Source organism: Cuculus canorus, chromosome 27 (assembly GCF_017976375.1).
Source record: "Cuculus canorus isolate bCucCan1 chromosome 27, bCucCan1.pri, whole genome shotgun sequence".
NCBI classification, from domain to species: Eukaryota; Metazoa; Chordata; class Aves; order Cuculiformes; family Cuculidae; genus Cuculus; species Cuculus canorus.
The window spans coordinates 2,557,783-2,573,295 of NC_071427.1; the positions used below are offsets into that span (position 1 = coordinate 2,557,783).

Sequence of the window (15,513 nt, forward strand, 5' to 3'; positions counted from 1 at the left end):
ATCCAAAAGAGGGATTTCAGAGCCAGCCTTTCCTATCCCTCGGGCTGGCACCTACCCCCTCTCTGCAGAGAATGCGGCTCCTGCCAGACGAGCCCTGCACACCAACTCCACAGCCAATAAATCCTCTTCTGCATTAAACATTGTAGATCTCAATTAATTAAATGAGCACAATAACCACAGTCCCCTCGGCAATTAGAAAAGTGGCTGAGTAATTAGATGGAATGTTAATTTAATTTCCAGGAGGGGGGAAAGAAATGAAAGAAAGGAAAAGAAGAAGGAGTAAATGGGATTACATTTGACGGGAGGGAAATTAGAAGTCATTTAATCATAGAGCAATTAAAGTTCTCCAAACTACCTAACTAGGAAAAAAAAAATGGAAGGAAGCAACCACCAGCACGTATTTTGTAAGCGATGCTCACCCAGGTAAAAAACCTTCTGAAGGCCCATGTGGACATGGATTTGTACCCACCCCGGCTTAGCCTCGGCTTTCCCCTTCGTTACGGGAGAAGGCTATTGCCTTGCGAACAACTGCTTCATCCCGGCCGTACCTCCAGATAATGCTCTTATCAGCCTTTCTCAGCTAAGTAAGATCAGTCGTCCTCTGCCAGGAGGAACAGAAATGCAAAATGAGCAACTCCCAAGAGGGAAACTGGGGCTGGTGGTCCAGGGCAGGCAGAATCATGTCCACGCGGGCAGCTCCAGGGCTGGGGTCTTACATCTGTTTCTGATTGAAATATTGTTTTCCAGCTGTTTGGAACATCAACAGATACCAGGGTTCATCCAGGACCCTTCTGACAGACCGCAAGTGGTCATGGACAAGTGATGCCTGGAGCCCACCTGAGGGTTTGCGAGAAGGAGCAGTGGAAAATCCCCACTTTGGGTAGAAAACACGGGCAAGACATTGAGCATCCGATGTGCCAGAGGTCCTGTGTCCTTGGAGGGGCCGGAGCACCCCAGCCCACATCATCCCCAGGCTAGGGTGACATGTTCCCCTCCACACTCAGAGAGAAGCAGAGGTGAGCACCAGGTTCTTGGGCAGGATGAAGCTGCCCGAGTTCAGCTCCTGGTGGCCTCCTGCTTTATTCCAGCCTGCGGCGAGGTTTGGAGATAAAGACAGGTTTTGTTCAGTTTAATTAGAGTTGGCACGGCAGAGCTTCTTGCTGCCAAGGGCTGACAGGCAGATTAATTAATCCGCTCACCGTTGACACTCCAAGACAGCTCCTCAGGAGCAAAGTGGGAAGGGCCCTGGAGAGGAGCAGAGAGCCTCAGCGGTGCGGAAAAGCCAGCGGGGAGAAGGGATAGAGGGAGATGCTTTCTCCCTGGTGATGCTTTTCCCCTTTTCCCCTCCCAGGGCTAAAATCTTCTCCTGCCCAAGTGTCTCCCCGGGGCTCTGGAGCTCCTCTAACCTCCTGCAGAAGCCAGATCCTCTTTAGCTACAGAGCTGAAGGACTCGAACTGTCCCCCACCAAACCATCCGGGGCAATGACAAGGGTTTTGCAGAGGGTAAACCAGGGAATTAACGTCCCTGAAGACCTTTGGGAAGCAGCAGATGGTTTGCTAGCACCAGAAGTCTGATTTTATTACAGAAAGCCATGTGAAACAGAGCAGAAACCTCATGCAAACGCCGTGCCTCCAGCCGGCAAGCACCTCGCCAGGCTGCAAACACCCCGTGCTAATTCCAGTACCCACAACTCACTGGCTTTTAATTACAATGTGGCCCGTTCGCAACAATCCAGGAGGAAAAAGCTGTTTTCCACCAAACCAGCTGCATCTGAAATGTTATTGGGAGGCTGGAATCAATCAGAGCAGGCAGTGAACGGAGGTGTAGCAGCAGCTCGGAGCTCTGCGCGCTGTCTCGGGGCCAAGTTGGATGTTCCCAGCGCCGCTGACATGTCACGGGCAGGGTTTAGCGCTCACGCCCTGCTCTTGCACAGGGACGGCTGCTTCCCATCTCCAGCTGCCGGCCCCGTGTGCCGACGGAGGCAGGTGTGGGGGCAGGATTGTACGCTGCAGCAGGTACAGACCTGCTTGGGAGAAAGAGCAGAAGGAGAGCTGGGACTGAGTCCTTGCGAAGGCTCCTGAGGAACAGTTGTGGCCACTCGTGCTCAAGAAAAATAAGGGGAAACATGGGTGGATGGATAGATGGATGGATGGATGGATGGATGGATGAAGATGGATGGAAGAAACCAAAAGAAGTAGAGTGTCCAGCTTGAAAGCACGGACTACGGGATCTGGCCTTTTTACCCTGGGACACCAAGGAGCGAGGAGGTAGGATGGAATGCTGGAAGCACCTTTGCAGGCAGGGGAGACTGAGGAGACAGAGGGGAGCAATTTAGAATCATCGAATGGTTTAGGTCAGAAGGGACCTTAAACATAACCTAGATCCAACCCCCTGCCATGGGCAGGGACATCTCCCACTGGATTAGGTTGAGATAGAATCGTGGAATGGTTTGGGTTGAAAGGGACCTTAAAACCCATCCAGTCCCAACCTCTGCCATGGGACACCTCCCACTGGATCAGGGGCTCCAAGCTCCATCCAACCTGGCCTGGAACCCCTCCAGGGATGGGGCAGCCACAACTTCCCTGGGCAACCTGTTCCAGGGCCTCCCCACCTCATCGTGAAAATTTCTTCCTAATGCCCAGTCTAAATCTTCCCTCTTCCAATTTAAAGCCATCCCATTGGATGTCCCCCCTCCCATTACTCCGTGCCCTTGGAAAAAGCCCCTCCTCAGCTTTCCTGCAGCCCGTTTCAGGTGCTGGAAGGCCACCATAAGGTCTCCCTAGAGCCTTCTCTTCTCCTAAAAGATGCTCTGGTGCAAACAGGCACACACTGGCTGCGTATCAACCTGGATGATGGCTCTCAGTTATCAAGGCAGCAGAAATAGCTTTGCTAGGCAAAAGCCTGCCTGCTCTAGGGTGAGGCCACGTGATAGATGAACTCGGTACAAGGGCCCTTTCCCGTCTCTAGGTTCCTCTACACGTGCCCCCATAGACAGCCTGGCCCTGTCGTGTTTCCCCGCGGCAGGACCTGCACCCGAGCTGTCCCACTGCAGCCAGCGTGCCCTGGCTTCACACCAGCCTTTCTCTCAGCCTCTGGCCCAGCGTTGTCCCAGCCTGGCTGGAAAGGATTAGGTTTAGGAAGACAGAAAAGCAGCATGTCCTGCTGCATCCCCTTCCTCAGGCTCTCATCACCCTCTGGCAGCTCAGAGGGTTCCCTGCCCTCCGCAGCTCAACCCCAATCCCTCTCCCCGTCTTCCACCATCAGCAGCCTCCTTCAGCTCCCCAGATCTCCCCCTGCAGATCCATCCTCCCCCTTAGCACCTAGAGTCAGACCTACGCTCCTACCCTTCTGGGATCTTCTGCCTCCAACACTCAGGTCTACAAGTCCTGCCTGTCCTCGGCGTTAACCACACCTCACCATGGGGGTATCAAAGAAGCTCATGGAGATGCCTCTGGAGGAGGGAATTGGTTTATGTACCGAGCAGACACTGCCAAAATGATAGAATTCTAGAATACTGCCCCTCTGTTCCTCTCTTGTGAGACCTCATCTGGAGTCCTGTGTCCAGTTCTGGAATCCTCAGCATAAGAAGGAGATGGAACTGTTAGAGTTGGTCCAGAGGAAGCTACAAAGATGATCCGAGGGCTGGAGCACCTCCCATACAAGGACAGGCTGAGAGAGTTTGGCTTGCTCAGCCTGGAGAAGAGAAGGCTCAGAGGAAATCTTATAGCGACCTTCCAGTACCTGAAGGGGCTACAGGAAAGCTGCAGAGGGGCTGTTCACAAAGGCTTGTAGGGATAGGACGAGGGGGGAATGGGTATAAACTGGAGAGGGGCAGATTTAGACTGGACATAAGGAGGAATTTCTTCACTGTGAGAGTGCAGAAGCCCTGGCCCAGGTTGCCCAGGGAAGCTGTGGCTGCCCCATCCCTGGAGGGCTTCCAGGCCAGGTTGGATGGGCCTTGGGCAGCCTGAGCCACTGGGATGTCCCTGCCCATGGCATTGGGTTGGAACTGGATGATCTTTAAGGTCCCTTCCAACCCAAACTATTGTATGATTCTATGATTCTATGATAATATCCAGGTTGGAAAAGACCTTTGAGATCATCATATCCAACCGTACGCTTTGCTGGGTGCTGCCTGCATTTAAAGCACACAAAGTCAGGGATGAAGCACACGCACAAGTGCGGTGCCAGGCGTGCGACAGCCTGCACTTATGCTATTAAGAGTGAATGAGTGCGTAAGCTGTGTCTCTCTCTAAGGTACGAAGGTCTGGCTTTTGTCGGCAAGGGCACGATGCCAGAGGGGAGGCTTGGGTAAGCGCCAGGCTGAGCTGCTCCTGCTGCTCCACCTGGCTACGTGCGGGCTGCAGGCAGGAGGTCAGGTCCTGCCCACATCCCTTGGCGCTGACCTGCCTTCCGAGAGCTGCCGTGGGCAGTGCTGCTGGAACATCCCTGGGAACCTTGCAGGGGAAAGGCAGAAGTGGCTCGTTGCTTGGCTGAGTTTAGTGGTGGAGGACTCACTGCCTGCTTCACCAGCAGGCTCAGGGATCTCCTGGCAGATCCATTTGGATCCCAACAGAATCATGGAATGGGTTGGGTTGGAAGGGATCTCAAAGCCCATCCAGTTCCACCCCCTGCCAGGACACCTCCCACTGGATCAGGGGCTCCAAGCCCCATCCAACCTGGCCTGGAACAGGGATGGGGCAGCCACCACTGCTCTGGGCAACCTGGGCCAGGGCCTCCCCACCCTCATCGAGAAGAATTTCTTCCTAATGTCCAAATTAAATCTTTCCCTTTTCAATTTAAAGCCATCCTCCCTCATCCCACCACTCCGGGCCCTTGGGAAAAGTCCCTCTCCAGCTTTCTTGGAGTTCCCCTTCAAGTAGCCCAGAAAGGGCGCAAGAAGACTTCTGCCAGGTGGAAAGACGTCTTCATTGTGCAAAATATACACAGACATGCTTTGCTTTCTCAGTACCTCATCTTGCTGGGCTGCTCCCGTGTCACCCCAGCTCAACCCGGAGCAGGATGCTATAAAATTAAGCATTTGCTCTTAGTCCCTCCCTCCCTCCGCGAGCTCTGGGGGGGACGCACACGATCTGCTCCTGGGATTTTGTAGAGGTTGCATAAGCCCCGCCTGCCTCCGGGATGCTGCTGCCCTTTATTGTTTATTTGCTTAGCAGTAATTATAGCAGTATAATTATAATCAGGGCTCGTTTACATTAAGAATCACTTTGCTCGGCTTCTGGCCCCTCCTGTTCTCCGAGCCGTGTGCCAAGACAAACCTCAGGAGCCTGACAGCATCAGTTCCCTATTTGTTTCCGTGCAAAAATCAACACGATACGAGGTCCAGGGCAATGGAAAATAGGAGAGAAAGAGGGCGAGGGCCGCCCCCAGCCAACTTGGCCCACGTTCCCCTCTGGATGAGACACAGGATGGGAAAGCTGAGAGCGGAGCGGTGTTTACACACGCTGTCAAGGGGAACGGGATGGCTACGCTGCACCCTTTAGTTGTGAATTAATAGGCAGCTCCATCCCAGAAAGGAAAGGGTTTGTACAGACTGGCTGGGGCATTGCTCCTTACTGCCTATAAAAACCAAACGCGTTTTATGTGGGATCAAGTATTTGGGCAGGGTCAAAACTCACCTTTCTGTGAGGATAAATTAAAATCAAAGTCCAGAGTCCCAAGCGCATCCTGAGTTTTCTTCCTTCTTTGCAGCAAACTGGCTTGGTTTGACTCCTGATAAATCAAAGAGAAGTCGATAAGCATTAGGTTGATTTTCAGAAGAGTTTGCATCTGAGCTTTTTAAACAAGACCCGGGGTTTCGGCTGAGCTCAGTAGACGGCTGCCAAAGTCAGCGGAAAGGAAAAGATCCAAACTTTTCATCCACAAAAACTGTGGATGAAAACGCTTGTACCTTCTTCCTCTGAGCTTTCAAGGCTCGGTGGGAAAAAAAAAAGATCCTTTACCACATTGGAAAGCAGTTCCTTTGGATCTAAGAGGAAAGGAAAATAGTCAATTGATGTCCTCCAAAATTCCCCAGGTGAAAAAAAGGCAGGTAAGAACATTTTGGTTTTAAAACCATAGAATCATGGAACCGTTTGGGTTGGAAGGGATCTCAAAGCCCATCCAGTCCCACCCCCTGCCATGGGCAGGGACACCTCCCACTGGATCAGGGGCTCCGAGCCCCATCCAACCTGGCCTTGAACCCCTCCAGGGATGGGGCAGCCACCACTGCTCTGGGCAACCTGGGCCAGGACCTGAGCTGCGTGCTGGGCTCTTCTCCCAAGTAACAGACAATAGAGTGAGAGGGAATGGCCTCAAGTTGCATCAGGGCAGGTTCAGATTTGGACACGAGGAAAAATTTCTTCACGGAAAGGGTTCTCAGGCATTGGCAGAGGCTCCCATGGAGGTGGTTGAATCACCATCCCTGGAGAGGTTTGAAAGGAGGCAGAAATAAAGTACTTGGGGATCTGGTTTAGTTGTAGACAGGGATGGTTGGACTCAATGACCTCAAAGGGCTTTTCCAACCAAGTAATTCGATGATTCTATGAAATCGGCCACTGCCAGCAGCTCCGTTCCCCATCTCATCCCTTTAAAATCTCCTCGCTTCCCTCTGCCGTTTCAGAAGTGAGCTCAGAGCTGAAACAGCGAGACAGACCCTTCTGCTGGATCCCAGAAGCTCTTTAGCTTTCCTACCTCAGCAGCAGTGACTGAGGGTATTATTTTTCCCAGGGTTTTTTTTTGGGGGGGGGTTGAATAGGATCAGCAAGGCAGGAAGAGCCCTGTCACAAGGGAGAGGATGTCTGTGAGTGCCTGCCTCAAGAGAGCACTTGTCTGGGCTTCCTGGCTGCTCGGTCCATGGTCGTTGGGATCTGTTCTCTGTCCAGAGCAGTGATGACAAGCTCTGCCTCGCTTCTTTGCACAGAGGAATCCTGGAATCCTGGCAGCCACCTCGGGAAGGGGCGTTTGCCCCAAGGCTGGTCACGGGACGTGGTTTATCTAGAAGTCACATAATTGGTGTTTTAAGGGAAGATTTAATCATAGAATCATGGAAAAGCCCATCCAGTTCCACCCCCTGCCATGGGCAGGGACACCTCCCACTGGATCAGGGGCTCCAAGCCCCATCCAACCTGGCCTGGAACCCCTCCAGGGATGGGGCAGCCACCACTGCTCTGGGCAACCTGGGCCAGGGCCTCCCCACCCTCATCATGAAGAATTTCTTCCTAATGTCCAGCCTAAATTTTTCCCCCTTCCAATTTAAAGACATTTCCTCATGGTGAATGTCCCTCTCCAGCTTTCTTGTAGCCCCTTCAGGCACTGGAAGCTGCTCTAAGGTCTCCCCAGAGCCTTTTCCTCTCCAGACTGAACAACCCCAACTCTCTCAGCCTGTCCTCGTGACAGAGGTGCTCCAACCCTCAGATCATCTCCGTGGCCTCCTCCGGACCTGTTCCAACAGCTCCACATCCTTCTTACATTGGGAGATTCCAGAACTGGGCGCATGAAACCCAAACCCTGCTCTGCTCAAACACCTCCTCCTTCCTCTCCACCAACACCTTGGCTCCAGGAGATGCCCTTTCCTGGCCAACAGCCCATGCCTTGCTGATCTGCTGATCACACCTCTAAAGACGGACCAGCACCCCGTCAGAAGGCTTTGAACCAGCAGAAGCCACCGATTAGCTGGCGGAGATCAGTCACGGAATAATACCTTTTTCTCATGAGCTGTTTGCATTGTAAAGATGCTATAAATCACCTCGAGACAGCTGGCGTGCGGGCGAGGAAGGCTCAGAGGGCGGACGAGGTGCCTACAGATGAGAGGCAGAAAGCAATCACGCTTCATGAGCCACTCCAAGGTTTTCGTTTCATTGATTACGTGTCAGCCTCAAGGAAACAACGTTCATGAAACAAAGCCGCAGAGCTCAGTCCTCCTGCAATTCCCAGCTACCAAAATCAGCCTGTAGGGCACCAGAAACACCAACAGAGCTGCGTGATAAAAGGGTTTGAGTAAAGCGAGGCTTGAAGGTGAGGACTCCTACCCCAAAAGCCTTGGATTGCCCAGACAACCTGGAGATTTTGGTGTCCCAGGTGTCACCAGCAGCTGTAGCCACAGGTAGCAGCTTCTTTTCCGGGAACATTGTTCCTTCCCCCAGCACTCATTTGCTCCCTGGGGCTCTAAGCGAAAAATGTGCAGGGTTAGCGAGTTAAAATTATTCCATTCTGACTCACAGGCAGCAGTATCATCCCGAGACATGGTGAGACCCAAGGTGTCTCTGTGCTCCACCGGTCTGGGGCGTCACCAGGCAGGGGGACGCAGCGAGGATGCTCTGGCAGGACAGCCGGCTCCCCCCTCCACCATCCCTTCCTCGCTCCGTCTCTCTCGTTAGCACTGATCGTTCCTTTGGGCTCGGAGCCAGAGAGAAATCTTGTCTCCGGAGGATACATTTTTAGACAGTTTACAGAATCTGGCTTCCTGCTTTTAAAGATCTTGGGTTCTTTTCTTTCCCGTCACCTGGAAAGTAGGTGTGAGAAAAGTCAGTGTCCCCAAGTGACCCTGCAGGGATCGTGCCATGAGTGGGCAACCTCCGTGGCTTCACAAGAAGCCTGAAGTGAAGAATCCTGAAGGCATCTAGGCACCCTGATGATCCTGCAACCGCCCCAGGCGCTGCTATCACCTCCTGCTTCGCTGCTTTTGTGATGGTGTGCAACCTTCTCCCCTGTACAAAGTACAGACGGGACAGGAGAGGACCACAGAGTGGAGATGATGAGACACAAAGCTGGAAACATGAGGTTCTGAGGCAGAAAGCCTCGCCAAAACACCAGAAGGACCCACCCACATCAGTCCTGAGACTCCATCGTGGCTCCTCATCAAGACTCAGCTGCTTGGGATGGGCCAAAGGGCCAACCGTTGAGGTGGTGTGTTAGACCCCAGCGTAGGTCTGTTGTGTTTCTTCTCACCAGGCAAGCCCGGGCCAGGCGTGACACAAAGCGTGCTCTGTCTCGCACATCCTCTTGGCACGGGGCGCGAGCTGGCACGGCCGCCCACCGCAGGAACCCGCTGCCAGAGGGGGGTTGGCTACCTCGACGCAGGAGTCAAAGGGGTTTGGCCACGTCTTCACGACTGCTGGCTTAGAGAAGCTTTTGAGATGACACCATCCCTGGAGCATCCCATTTATTCTTGAGAACAGCAGCGAGTGCTTTTTCCACCGGTAATTTTGCATCAAACGGTGTTTACTGAAGCAGGGAAAAAAAAAACCAACAATGCATATTTTTACACAGAAACCTTGTCAAATGCTCTGAAAAATCTGGTTTATTCTCTTTTTAGTGGCAGTTGGCTGTTAGCAGCTTGGCACTTGTCTGATCTCCAACCTCGAGCTCAGAAACCCATTCTAGGCTGGTGAGCAACCCCCGTGGGTGGTGCTCAGGGCAAGCACAGCTTGGACAGGGCTACCAAACCCCAACTCTGCCCTGAGGAGCCCCAGTCCCATGGACAGGGAGGACACCCCGCTCTCTGCAGTGCAGTCAGGAGGTGAGCATGGAGTTCCAGGAGCTGTTTGAGGAAGAGAAGCAACGTGGGAAGGCACCAGAGCTTTTGCTAGCTCAGCAACCAGGCGAGCTACAGCTTCGTAAGAAGCCCTTCTACTCTGGTCTTGTGAGACCTCACCTGGAGTCCTGGGTCCAGTTCTAGAATCCTCAACACAAGAAGGAGATGGAACTGTTGGAACGGGGGCAGAGGAGGACACGGAGATGATTTGAGGGCTGAAGCACCTCCCGTACGAGACCACGCTGAGAGAGTTGGGGTTGTTCAGCCTAGAGAGGAGAAGGCTGCAGGGAGACCTTAGAGCAGCTTCCAGGACTGAGAGGGGCTCCAGGAATGCTGGGGAGGGGCTTTTTACAAGGGCCTGGAGTGATAGAAGGAGGGGGAATGGCTTTAAATTGGAAGGGGCAGATTTAGATTGGTCATTAGGCAGAAATTCTTCACGAAGAGGGTGGGGAGGCCCTGGCCCAGGTTGCCCAGAGCAGTGGTGGCTGCCCCATCCCTGGAGGGGTTCAAGGCCAGGTTGGATTTGGCTTAGAGCCCCTGATCCAGTGGGAGGTGTCCCTGCCCATGGCAGAGGGTGGAACTGGATGGGTTTTAAGGTCCTTTCCAACCCAAACCATTCCACGATTCTATCTCTCTTCAACCACAAGCTCAGCAGCTTCCACGCCAGAAAGGATTAAGCAAGGACTAAACCCAAGGAGAGCATTCTCCAGCTTTGGGAGAGAAGGTGCTCAAGAGAGCTGCTCCCAGGGGCTCTGCGCGGAGCTGCCTAAGCATCTCTGCTCCTGGGATGCCCTCCGGCCACCAGCACACAGCACAAGGAGGTGGGTCCCCATGCCAGGACCCCCCGGCACGAGCCATGTGAGGGGCCAGAGCTGCCCTTCGCCCTGGGCCACAAGAAGTCACATCCTGGCTTTTTGTTCTCGAAAGAGAGCGTGCAGGCAATTGGGTGCCAGCCCCAAGAGCTTGTGCTGGTGCCTGCTTCCTCCCTTGGCACACAGCGGTGCCGGGTGCCTCCGGCCAATTCTTGCTTGCGTAAACAGCCCAAGTAACGATGATAAATGAGGCTGAGTGGCAGAGGAGGGCAGCACGTCGGCTGCCAGCCAGCCCTTCCCTGTGAATCAGGGCACACGACGGGGCTCTGGGGCCACGCTTTTATATAGGCACTACAGCATCCCACAAAGTGCTCTGCGAGCTCCCCCAAATCGCCAACCGCTTCTTTTAAGAGCGTGAATTGAGGGGGGGTAAGGTGGTTTGGTTTTTTTCAGGCTGGAAAAATAAATCACTCACAGAGAAACCCATTTCCACATAAAATACTCCGACTCAGTGGAAAAAAATGTTCCCCAAGCTGCAACCATTCCTTAGGCATTTCACAGCTCCAGCCTCAGGCACACGTGCTCGTAACCACGGCAAGATTTCCCGTGGCTCTGACAGGAGAGGAGTTCAAAGCTTGTTTTTACGAGGCAGAAGGTTCCTCCTACTCATCAGGTCTCGCCAGGTGCTGCTGGCATGAGGTTCAGCCCACGGCTCAGCACTGCCACAACCCTCACGTTGCTCATCCAGGAAAAGCTGACATCTCGGTCTATGATGGAAATCAGCCCCTGCGATGATGATGATGTTGATGATGATGATGTTGATGATGATGATGATGCTTCCCACCAACACAGAGCCTCGTCTTGCTGCCCCAACCCCAGGGTGTGTGTCTGAGCTGCATCTTCTAAGGGATACAAGAGGTTAACGTTAAAAAAAAAACCCCTGTCTTGAGCCATGCTAATGCCACAGCAGAACAGAGCACTCCTGCCAAGAAGCTTATCTGAGGCTCTTTGTGAACAAAGTGAACCCTGGAAGGTGGCAAGGCTCAGTGACAGGGAGCAGGGACACAAGCCAAGATCACTGCCTCTGGCCAGAGGAGAAATTTCCATCTTAGAGAGGAGCCACCCTCTTCCGATAACCCCGCTGTTCCCAGTGCAGCGAGGGGCCTCGGACCCTGGGAGCTGCTGGCACAGCCCAAGAGCAGCTCATGGCTCCGACTTCATGGGCAGACAGTAAAAAGCATCCATAAAGGACGCAGCACAGGGCAGGCGTCCCTCCTCCGACCTCCACAGCGGCTCTGCCTTTCTGCTGGCTCCTGCACCTTCGAAATTGGGATGGAAAAGGTGCCTCACTCTGTCATTAACCACAGCAGCAACACGGTGCTAAGTGCCTGTTTGCTTCGCACACCGTAGCTTCAAGCTCGTGCTATCACATCGGAGAGATACAATGAGCCTTTCAGCCCATAAAACCTCTGGAAATAAAGTTGAATGAGTCGTACGTCTAACAAACGTGTGGGAAAATCGACGAGCAGCCAGGATTTCACAGAAGCCCTGACTCGAACTTTCTGCTTCTCGGATCCTCCCGAGGCAACACGGATTGGGAATGGAAAGAGAGTGACTCCAACCGAGCGCTCTTTCCATCCCAACACCCAGTCGGGGTCGATAAAAATCAGCTGTGACCGAGCACAGCCCATCTATAACACTGTGTTTATTTTCAATCGGGTGAATTGGTGGCTCAAAACTGAGTTGGGCCCCACCAGTTCCTGGAAATTTAATCCAGAGATCACTTCTCTGGAGCTACCGTGCAGCAGCTCAGTGACCCCGGACTTAAAGCCCTCTCCATGCAGCTGGGACGCAGCCCCACTCAGCCCGTGATTTACTGCGCTTTGCAGATGGAAAACCTGCTTGAAGCCCCAGGGAAGCTCAGCGGGCAAAACAGAGAGGAAATCCTCCGCTTTCGCGACTAGGGAAAGGCAGAGAAAGCCACGCAGTGTAGAAACACAAGGGAAAAATGACTCTGGGGGGTGCTTTGGGTGCGGACAACCAAGGCTAGTGGTGCAACAGCCCTTCTGTGAGCTCCAGGTGAGCACTGAGCTGCTCCCGATGTCTCCTCATCCCCACGGGACTGGAACTCACTGTCCCAAGTTTGCTTTACTCTCCAAAGTCAGTATAAGAGACTCACAAAGTGTTTCTTGCTCTCTGGGGCACCAGAGGAAGGACAGGTCTGTCTGCTCCAGGGGGATGCCAACAGATAGGAGTTGGTGAAGAAAGATCCCGATTAGACTTGGCAGGCAGCACGAGCAAAACTTCCTCTTATCCTCACGCGCCCCACTGTTGGCAGAGCACTCCCGCTGATCCTCTGGAGTGGCAGCAGGGTTTAATCTCCATGGAGATGGGTCTAATGCAAGTCCATGATCCGCTGCAGGTGGTGGTTTGGCTACTTACAGTTTATGATGAGCCAGACTACCTTTTTACTCCTGTTCTCCATCCCTTTTGGCAGCCACCCTCGAGCCTGGCGGTCTGAGTGCCGGGACAGGGCTCGAGGACTGCAAGTGCTCTCAGAGCATCCAGCCTGGGCAGCCAAGAAGGGCAGAAGCAAAGCTCCAGGCACAGCAGGGAGAAGCCCACAGCATGGGTAGGACCTGGCTGCTTGCACATCCGCAGCGGTTGGTACGTCTCCAGTTTCGGAGATGCAGTGTGCAGGCAGGATGTGGGAACGCTGGAGCTGAGGGTGCTCCTGAGCCTGCAGCTGGGAGACATCCCCTGAATCTTACTGCAGCGCCTGGAGTGGTGTTTGGCTTTCTCTAAGGATTCACCATTAGTGACAGATTTATCTCGGGTTTTACTTCCTTTGCAAAACCCTGTTTGGACAATGCACGGCAACATCCTCGCTTAGTACGGACAGGGATTAAAGTGAGCAGATGCTTGTTTGCTCACACTAGCCAGGGAACTGGACCTAAACCATTCAGAATGAGTTTGTCTTTTCCCAGCTGGACACTTCCTTCTGCATGTTTTGAAGCTGAACTCCTTGCTCTCCGTACCCCTGCAGGCCTCCAGCACGCACAGCCGAGCTCCCCAATGTGTCGTCCTCCAAGCACCGGTAGCCTGCGAGGCTGTGAAAAAGCACCTGCACGTTGAATATTCCATAAAGAGACCCGACGAGGGTGCATCACACACGGCTGCAGCTGCCACATCGCTCTACAAGCCAGAGGCATCCGTTAGCATGAGATAAACCTTAGGTGAGGCAGTGATGCGGCACAGCACGCAGGATTTGGAGCTGCTGATGGACAGGAGATGATGGTTCAGTGCTGAACTGTTTGGATGCCTGTTAGGGTAAGTTGTTCTTCCCATCAGCTGTTTCATTGTGGAAGCCGGCTGGTTCTTATGGAATCAGAGTCAAAGGGACTAGGCTTGGCATCCTCAAAATCAGATGCCACTGCAGAAGATTACCAAGAACCCAATCTTACCTGGTCCTGCTTCCTGAAGCCAGTAAAGGGGAGCGAGGGAGCCAGCAGGCAGGAGGGGCTGCACGGTTTCCCTCCCTCTCATTCTTGTGGTGTCAACAGGACAGACCAGGACGGCAGGAGACGTTTGCTACAAGAAACATAAATAAATAATAAAGAGGTGCTGCAATGGAAGGACTCTAGATTCCCAGGGGAGCCTGTTGTTTCTGGGATTACTCTCTCTTCTCTGTCAAAAGAAGACAATCAGGGGAGCTGAACACCTCAGCACTGCTTCTCAAGGTGACAGCAGATTATCCGGCTTTCTTGCTCATCACAAGCTCTCACTCCAAGGATTGACAGAGCTGTTGCTCTTTCAGACCCACATTAAAGGACACAGACTTGCAGAATGCCTGGACGCGGGGACACAGAAGCCAGTCTTCTCCTGGAATCTCCAAGGCCAGACTTGTGTGCAAAGCAGAGCCCCACATTTCTTTGGCCAAAGGGTATGGATACGCTTAGCTGTAGACCCTGCTCATACCCAATTTGGTACCTATATATGTAGCCAGGGTGATGTAAATACACCTCAGCACACCTGGGAATCAAGAAGGGGGAAGGAATATTAATACCATAATGAGAAAAACAACATCTATCACCAAGAAGAACCCAGCAGAGCGTTTGAATGGCTGCGGGAGATCTGGGCTCCCCATCCCATCCCATCAGCTGAACAAGCCTGATCCAAACCCCTCACAGACAAATCACTGCAGTGAAGGGGACCCAGTTGCAGCTCTGCCCGGGACAGACCTTTCCCATCCCACTCACTGGTTTCCTGCCCAGGCAAACAGGAAGGTGGAAGAAGGACAAGCACAGCCTCTGTCCTCTGTGATGCACCAGGCCACCGCGAATCACTCGTGTCCCTTGGAGCAAAGGCAAGGCAGGGATTTTGCATTCCCATCTGCACCACAACTGGCTCCAGGACAAGAAGACGGGGACGTGTGGCTGTCTCGCTGCCAGGTCAGCCCGTGCACTGCAGCACGGTGGCTTTGCAAAGCCACGCTGGTTGTGTCTAACCCGCTGCGGTCCAGCTTTCTCTGGCTGAGCCTCCTTCACAGGAAGCACTGACGGGCTAATGGTTGTATCTGAGCACATTAACCAAATTACTCGCTGCAGTCTCTGTTTTCCTAGAGCCCTAGCCAGACCCCAAGACTATTTATCTTGGCTTTGAACTCCCCGCCCCTCACTGCGCAGCATGAGCGCATAACCACAGAGATTTGTTAATAGAAACCAAAGCAGAACTCACCACCAAGGCTTGCAGGCGAGGGGCCTGTCCTATTACGACAGCTGAGTCTTGCTAATCAGTGTCACGAACAGCATCTGCCGGGGTTTCCAGACCTGCCGCTGCTCCTCAGAGGGCTGCAGGGTCTCTGCTCTGTCACCTCCAGCCCCATGGCTGCTTTCCTGCTCCTGCCTTTTAGCCCTGTAGCAATGGGGTTGCAGCCAGCCCAGCACCTGAAGACCTCCTCACCTGTGCCCGGTCCTGCCCAGGGAGTCTCCCATGCTCTTCTTTCATTTCACAGCAGGACAGTCCCATCTGAACTCGAAGCCACAGCGTGCAACGTGCTGCACTCTCCCAGCTCAAAGATGGGTCCACTTTCTCCTCTTGTCAGGAAAGATAACAGAATTACCGAATGGTTTGTGTTGGAAGGGACCTCAAAGCCACCCAGTTCC

General features: G+C 53.3%; 1 long non-coding RNA gene across 1 annotated transcript; it reads right to left on the reverse strand.

Moving 5' to 3' along the window:
• Window positions 1-1,677: 1,677 nt before the first annotated feature.
• On the reverse strand, window positions 1,678-15,472 carry LOC128849257 (uncharacterized). The gene is made up of 3 exons (XR_008447281.1): window positions 13,813-15,472; window positions 5,641-5,734; window positions 1,678-2,024 (listed from the first exon to the last, which is right to left on the reverse strand). It is a non-coding gene; the product is annotated as an uncharacterized LOC128849257 (long non-coding RNA).
• Between the last annotated feature and the right edge of the window lie 41 nt (window positions 15,473-15,513).